The following is an 8,810-nucleotide window of genomic DNA, read 5'->3' as shown; positions in this document are numbered from 1 at the left end:
TATTGATTGTTTTTTTTTGCTTTTTTAGATTCCTAAAAAGTCTTCTTGTATTAAAAACTGGTTTTTAATAACAATTTTAAAAAAATGAATTTTAAAGTTTTTTTTGCTTCTTTATAGAATATATGTCATGTAGGCTAAGGCTGAACTGCTGCTTTTTCATTACTTTTGGCTGCTCTTTTGGATATTATTCATTTTTTCTTTTTTGCATTCATTACAAATTATAAACTGATAAATACCTAATATAAGTCAAATTATAAACTGAATCTAAAGGGAGTAGATTTATCAAATTGAAAAAATACATGATGAACACTTCGCATGAGAACACTTAAATTACAATAACACAAAAAACACTTAATAGTTTATTCGCTATGAAGAAGAATTAAGTGTCAGCTATTTTCTTAGGTAACAAATACAAAGCTCATACGTTTTAAGTGTAATTAAATAAAATAATATGCAGAATGAAGTAGCTCCAGGAAGATGCTGAAATTTTCATCCTAGTTCGTCACTTTTAATCCAAGCAAAATGTTAGGACACTTAGTATCAGTTATTGAGTTTAAGCTTTGATTTCCAAATGCTCACAAGAATTGCCAAATTTAAGAAAGTCGCAACAATAAGTCACCTGTGGTCAAAATACGAGTACTCAGACTCCTCTTTGATCCCCACCCAGACTCAAAGCTTCTGCTATGGTCATTTCCATGGAAATCTCCAAAGAGTTTCTTTTTAAAATAGCTTCCAAGCGTAGTTAGGCGTATTTAGACTTTTTTGCTTTTCTTCAAAGCTTTGAAAAAAGTGTTATAATATTCCAAATGTTACATTTGTGCATATTTTTGGTAATCATTTGTGGGGTGATCGAATTATCTAAACCACTGTAGATACGTAAGAACGTTGCAACATCTAGTACCCTGAGGTCATAAGACTATCAAAGAACTTCCCTCCTTGAACTTCCCAAATTGAAAGCTTTTATTATGACCTGGCCTTTTAATGTAACTTGGGCACTGGACCAAGGGCGCCATTGTTACTCTAGCGCAACGTTAGGTGGGGATGTCGATATCGCTTTCGTCACACCAATTCGTTTTATTGTGAATCTACCTGGTACATATGAATGAATGTTTTCAAAGTAAACCCGTTTCATCAATAGGAAAAAAAACCGGATTGGACGCATATGTCCCTTTCCCATTGGACCATAAAACCATGCAATTGCTGTATCAAGTACAACTCACGAAAATCTTGTTAATTTTGTCAAGTTTTCAACTTTTTGGAATCCCTGCTTTCAATAGAAAAAAAAATCAAGGTACTATCACTTAAATATAATAACTCCCTATCACCCCCTGCTGGTGCCCAGCTTCATAGGCGACCGTCTCTTCTTTAAATAAAAAAATAATTACCTTATTGTCACCCCTGCTCTCAAAAAAATATATATTATCATTTAAACATTATCTCTCCATACCCCCTCCCCCCTTCTGGATAACACATTGATATGAGGCCTTATCTTATTTAAATTAAAAAATATCAACTGTTTTGGATCAATGATATAAATAAAAAAAATTTAGAGCTATTATCATTTAAATATAATACCCCCCCACCTCTGGATACCACCTTGATAGGATACCGTCTCAGCTTTCATTAGAAAAATAATTTAGTTGATAAATAACTAGGTCACTATACAGTTCAAACTACCACGCAAAATAACGTTAAACAGCTTAGTGTTCCTTGAAAAAAAAATTGAGGCCATAAGTAAAGGGGTACAAAGACAACAACAAAAAAGTCGAAATTATTTAGATATACCTCAAATTTTTTGCAAAATGAGTGAGAGATTCGCCATGGCATTCAATAAGATACAAAGAATCTTATAAAACGCGAGCACACACCACCGTCGAATACGGCCAGTAGCCTATGAGAAATTGCAAACTACCCCCCACACGGACCACGGCCCAATGGGGGGGGGCCCTGGGTCTATCAAAATATTTCAATGGTTTCCCAGGTTGATATGTTGGTTCAATGATTGATATAATTTTCTTCTGTCTCCACTTTAAATGAAAAAAATAATTATCTTTTTGGCACACCTGCTTTCAATAAAAAAAATGAGATATTATCATTTAAAAATGATATCCCCCTACCCCCCCCCCCCGGTTGGCAAAAAATTAAAATTTATTTATTAATAAAATTTTTGGGGAAAATGCCGTGTAAATATTTAAGTACCCTCCCTTTTACATAGCTTTTTCTTTAGATAATTTTTTTCTCAGCCGAAGGTTGTTTTTGTTTTTTTTTGGGGGGGGGGGAGGGGTTAAAAAATTTAAAGAAATAATATTTTATTTTTTATAAGGCGTTAAATAAGTTATTATTAAAAATTAAGAAAATATTATCTAAAAACAGCAAAAAAAAAAAAAAAAAAAATATATGCAAAATTAAAATTAAGCTTTATAAAAAAAATGTCGGCTATCAATTTCAAAATCCAACAAAAGGCTGAAGCTGTATAGTAGTGAATGCGTTCTATAATTCTATTCAACTTGAAAATAAAATTCTTCACTACAAATGATGTAAGAAATAGCGAATGGGAAACTACATTCAAAATGATTTAAACTCATTTCATAAAGACGATACTTTTTTGTCAACATATGAAGAACTGTGTATATTGCAATATTTGTAATAGCATATTGCATCTGTCTGGTTTTTATGCAAAGTAATAAAAGAGACGAAAATTAATGAACAAGAGAGTAGTAAAGAATTAGGGTATGCAAAGTAATATTTGACAGAGAAAATCACTGGTGATAAATCATTAGGGGTGGCACCGTGATGGCGTGATTTTCGGAGATTCGGGGAACCAATTTTTTTTCGGGGCGACGCATAGATTTTCGGGGAAATGCCCGAAAATTCGGGGATAGTGCAAGCTCTGCTTGATTTCTAATCAGGAAAATCGAAATACTAAACCACACGAGAAGGAAAAGCTCCGAGTTTGCGGTTGACGCATTAAAGAATTGCCGCAAAAATAATTTAAAGTCGACCGAACGCCGCCGCCTCTGCCGGCGGTGGCGTGCCTGCGGCGCGGTGGCGGCGTTCGACCAGGCCTCTCGTCGGCGGCGTTCGGTCGATCTGTCGGCGTGGCGCCTGGGTCTCTATATATATATATATATATATATATATATATATATATATATATATATATATATATATATATATATATATATATATATATATATATATATATATATATATATATATATATATATATATATATATATATATATATATATATATATTATATATATATATATATTCTATTAATTATTTTTGTTATTATCGTTCTAGATGATCAAACAGAGTCGTTTATTTTGCGATCATTCTTTGCAAGATTTGGAAGCTTGTAGGCCAAATATTTGTGCAAACAAATCTGTAAAATTAAAGTGTGTGACTTCGGAGAAACGATACGGCTGTGAAACATGCTGTAAGAGCTTTTCCTGTAAGTCCGGTTTGACTACTCATCAAAGAATTCATACTGGCCAGAAACCATACGTTTGTGAAATTTGCAGAAAGAGCTTTTCTCAGAGCTCACATCTGAATGTACATAGTAGAATCCATTCTGGTCAGAAATCATACCAGTGTGATAATTGCGGGAAGCTTTTTTCTATTAAAGCAACATTGGATGTACATTTGAGAAGACACGCCGATGAGAAACCGTACCGCTGTGAGATTTGCAACAAAATATTTTCTAATAAGTCATCAATGAATAGTCACGAAAGAAGGCATACTGGTGAGAAACCATTTCACTGTTATATATGCAAAAAAAGTTTTTCTGAAAAGACAGTTTTACGTAAACATGAACGAAGCCATAGTGATGAGAGACCATTCCAATGCAAAATATGCGAGAAAAGTTTTTCTTTTAAGTCAGTTTTGTCCTTACATCAAAGAATACATTCAGATGAGAAACCATACCAGTGTGAAACATGTGACAAGACTTTTCTTCCAATCAACAGTTGGATGTGCATAAAAGAATCCATTCAGGTGAGAAGCCATACCATTGTCAAATATGCAGAAAGAGTTTTTCTCAAAAACCGCATTTGTTGGCACATCAGTTACTTCATACTGGTGAGAAGCCTTACAAGTGTGTATTGTGCAGTAAGAGTTTTACTGCTCAATCAAATCTGATTACTCATAGAAAGATCCACAATACCAAAAAAGCTATGTTAAATTGAAACATTTATTCAAGCATTACTGCAAAACACTGTCACAAACCGAGCGTAAAAATGAGTCAGTTTTGGGTACACCTACCCATTCTTCAATAGATTTGCAGGGAAAGTTTTGTGAGAAGTTTTAATTAATAGAAATATATTAGAGTATATTCTCTTGGTAAGCGAAATTACAGTGGGAAAACGATTGTTTGCGTATGAAAGCATGGCCATTTTGCGGTTTTCATTAGTATTTTGCTACCTAACAAACTCCTTTTTTCCGCCCTATTTGTGTATTTCAGCCCATCACTTTTTCTTAAAAAAAATTTTGATGTGATGACAAAAAATGTTTTGGGGGTTGCTGTACACCATTTTCTGGGCACTAGTGCTCATACGTTTATTATAAATATAAACATGCCTCTTTGACATATCCCATTTGGATTTCAAAATATCCTGTTTTGGTACTGTTTTGGTATTAATATTTTAATAGGCTGGGAGAGCGTGTGTCTGAATTTACGACAGGGTAAAATTATTTTCCACCATGCATCGCCACCCCTCATCAAACTGAATCAAAGTAGGCTGTAACATTAATAACTTGCAGTAATTACTCTAGGCTCAAACAGAAATAAAAAGTGTTACAGATAAAGTAAAGATAGTTTCTTAAAATGCTAGCCAATAAAATAAAAGCTAAATGTAAATACGTTGAAACTTCAAGCTATCAATCAGTTTGCTATCAAGCTATCAATCAAGCTATTGATCAAAGCGGCTCAAAAATGCACTGCTTTTTTTTTAATGAAGGTTTTTTCTTATGGGCCTATGGAGTAAATAAATAACGATTTAATTTTCAAACGCCATAAAACGGTCATGCCGATCAGTGACAGTTCTTGTCATAATAAGGCACTAAACATATAAAGCATATGAAAATCACAGCCATATCCATTCATCATGCAAATTAAACATTGATTTCAAATATCACAGATTCAAACTAAACAGAGTCAAAAGAATAAAAGAATAATGAAATAAAGAAACTAAATATATGCAATTATTGACGAGCGGGTGCAGAATTAAAAAACTTGACAAACGAGGGAACAAAACTACTTGCATACGGCATATGCCGTGCTGGTACCGGCTGGGCTACATGTCGCGGGAGCCTTTGGTGCAAAAGGAGATGCTCAGGGGGAGGATTTCACGAAGCCGCGGATTTTTCAAAATACCGACACGAAATTTAAAACACAATTCTTCACGGCGTGTTGGAAGAGTGTACGAGCACACAGTGTACGAGCTTGTAGCACTGGTAAACACTACAGACTTCATGCTCCGAGCTCTTAAAAGCAGTTCGGAGTGGTTTATAAACTGAACTGAAAAAAATTAATATTCAGATCCAAAGAGGCAATAGCAATCACTCGAATAGAACTTGTTGACAAATTTTCAAGGTAATCAGCTTCGATACAGCGTGGACGCAAACTTTGAATCTGGAAGGAAAAGTCAAAGAAAATTGAAAAAATGCTTTTATTTTGTTTGTCAACTGTAAACAAATTTAATCTTAGAATATATAAACTTCAGAAGGCTTAACTTGAAGTAAATACTTTCATTACCTGTGTAGGTCAAAATATACATGAAAAAGGGTTGATGTATAATTGGAGATTTGACCATTTTTGTCTACTGTTATTGTGTCAGGAGCAAGAGTATAATTAAAACTTATTCTTTGAAAAAAAACACTTTGCGCCGAAACAAGTCTCGATTTAGATAAAACAGTTAAATATTAGTCATTCCTTTAAAAATTGAAAAAAAAGTTCAAACGAAACTAAAGAGTTACATTAAATTCAAAAGAAACAGAAATTATTCTCTCATAGACCCTTCTCTGAAAGGAGATGAGAAATTTATATCAGCCAGAAAAAATTCCTTCAAAATTTATCCGAAGTCTCATGGAGAGTTAAAAATTTGTGCGTAAAAATACACTTTGGGGTTTTTGTGCATACAACCCCCATTCCATAACTTCAATAAGTTACATCGCTGTGTAAAATTTCCTCCAACTTAATCAAATGAAGTTCTAAAATAAATATCTATTAGCCATTTATCGTGTATGGGCCGCGTGCATCTTTGGGAGCGAGTTTCTCCACCGGGTGGCAATACTGCCTCTGAAATTAGGAAGCTCAATATTTGTCTTTTCGATAATCTTGAATCTATTGGCTGTCTTACAATTTTCAATCAATAGTACTTTTTCCCTCTTTTCTGCCAAAAAATGGCCGACAACGTTACTTGGTTGTGGCGCAATATATTTTCCCCAGAAAAGGAGGTGTAATAAATTGAATATTGTTATATTCACCAGGTGTGGTAGAGTCGATATTATATGACCCCTAGAGGGGGTAAGTCTTTAGGGGGACTATTAAGTATGGTAGCGTCCTAATTCAGGGTTTTCCTTAACTAATTATTGGAGACGACTCCTACTGGGCATGTTCGAGAAGTCCGATATAAATTATTGATTACTTCTAATGAACTGAAACAACAACAGTACAAAGTCTGAGTACTTGTCAAAACTAGGTACCAGGAATCTTGTATCAACAGATTTAAAAGCGCAAGATAAAACTTAAAACTAAGTAATTACGGACACTTACAATATTCAAAGCTATCCAAAGATTTGGCAAAGACCAGTGGTCAAAAACATATCTGGAAAAACAAGAGCAACTGTTGATTTTATAGGATAGGCCCTACCACACTTGTCCAGACCACACCTGTGCTTATGCCAGGATGTGGGTATTTCTCGATTTCCTACTCTAACGTACATATATCCTGGATTCCAAGATATATGGTTATGTTGTGGTTGTTTTCCAAACTCTTATCTTATTAAAAAGTGGTAAATTCAAAACTTCGTAATTTGTATTTTGCGTCTTAATATTTTATTTTACTAAAATTGATTTCTGACTTGATTGGTCAGCTTACTACAGACGACTAAAACTTCTACTTTCTTTTCGAATTACCCTTTTCTCAAATTTCTAGGATTGTTCTTTCGATATGGTCACCCTTGGGGATGAAACAAACAAATAAAGATGCCTCTGTAACCATTCTTTTTCTTCTTCAAGAAACGGGCTTGAAACCTATATGGTAGTCCTTTACCTGTTATCCCAAATAGGTATATTTGATTTGATGGTGTAACTTCCATCAAGATCAATCGTCCATTTCATGGTGTTTGGTATGATTCTGCTTATATATATATGATAAAGATTTAAACATGCTTATATACATAATAATTATTCAAAATTCAGTTGGCCAAAGATCTTATTCTGCATATATGGCAAAATAATGTATCTGAGCAATCAATGATGCAATCAAATGTGCTTATCTTATTGCTGCGCATCCAAGTTAAACATGATAGCAACAGAAAGTCGAAATTGTAGTTTCTGGGTGGAACAATATAGTTTGGACGACATTGGCGCTCACCGGGATGACGGAGAAATGAACGTTCTACATTCTTCTGAGTCAGCTGCTTCTGGAGAACATATGTATTGGGCTTTGCTAGCAAAACAGATTGAAATTGTGAACAAAAGTTTACTAAGAGCCAATGATTCTAACTATGTTGGAAATAAAATTTCATAGACGAATCAGGCAGTACCGATAAAACCATCGTTTTCTAAAACCTTCTATCACATTCTATATAGCAAAAATTGCAAAGCAAAATTAATGGCGTTTACTGGAATGGCACCTACTCTATTGCAGGTTGAACAAACAACACACAAGAGATTTTGCCTGTAAGCTCTTCTTTCATCATATCCAATTTCCAGCATAAAACCTGGTTCAAAAGAAGCAATAGAATTGGCTCAAGTTGACGTTATACTTATGGATGAGGTACCGATTTTCCCAAAGTATGATTTACAAAATATGAGTCAGTTGGTCTACTGCAAATCCAAAATTGCCATTTGAAGGGAGAATTTTAGTTTCTGTGAGAGGATTTCCGTCAGTGCTTACCTGTTCAGTTTCAATGCAACCGTGGTGAAATACTTGACTTCTCGATAAAAAAAAATCATCTCTAGAAGTATTTCAAAACATTTCGTTAGAGAAAATATGCGTGCCTATCCTCAACAGGGCTTAATCGCAAAGTATATCCTGGAACCAGGAAATAAAAATCTTCCCAAAAAAAATTCTCCACATCAATGAAATTGAATTGGCGTAGGATGCGATTTCCTGTAGTAATTTATTTGAGGAAGTATTTGGAATTTACCTTGCTAATCAAAATTTCAATAGAATGAAAGAACGCGTAATTTTAGCGCCCTCAACAAAGAAGTAAATAAAAAAATGCAAAGATTGTCACTTGCCTCCCTGGAGGGTACAAATCCTCTAAAAGTTATCAGTCTATGAAGAGTAAACAGGAAGGAGGGAGGTGTTTAACTCCCGCTAGAATTTGAATATTGAAGTTGAAATGCTGATATACAACCCCATGCCTTAAAATAAAGGAACAGTACGATTATTATGCTTAGGCGTAATTTAGATATTTAAGAAGGTGTGTGTAATGTAACACGTCTGGTTGTTGCTGAATTATGTAATAATGTAACTAAGGCAAAAATAATTACTGGGGGAAAAGCTGAAAAAGAAGTTCACATTGCTAGACTCCAGGAATGGTCTTTATGAATGTACAACACAATAATTTCCACT

The 8,810-nt window shown here is 34.2% G+C and overlaps 1 long non-coding RNA gene across 1 annotated transcript in view; it reads left to right on the top strand.

Annotated features, from left to right (window-relative positions):
* LOC148944024 (uncharacterized) overlaps window positions 1-5,084 on the top strand; it is a 16,262-nt gene extending 11,178 nt beyond the window's left edge. The window contains exon 3 of the long non-coding RNA XR_016142858.1: window positions 3,307-5,084. This is a non-coding gene — a long non-coding RNA (uncharacterized LOC148944024). The remainder of the gene's footprint in view (window positions 1-3,306) is intronic.
* Window positions 5,085-8,810: the final 3,726 nt, after the last annotated feature.

Source organism: Artemia sp. Qi Xiang Cuo, chromosome 14 (genome assembly GCF_049724085.1).
Source record: "Artemia sp. Qi Xiang Cuo chromosome 14, ASM4972408v1, whole genome shotgun sequence".
Taxonomy (NCBI): Eukaryota; Metazoa; Arthropoda; class Branchiopoda; order Anostraca; family Artemiidae; genus Artemia; species Artemia sp. Qi Xiang Cuo.
Note: the sequence above shows the minus strand (reverse complement) of the source record. Positions and strands in the feature narration are given on the sequence as shown.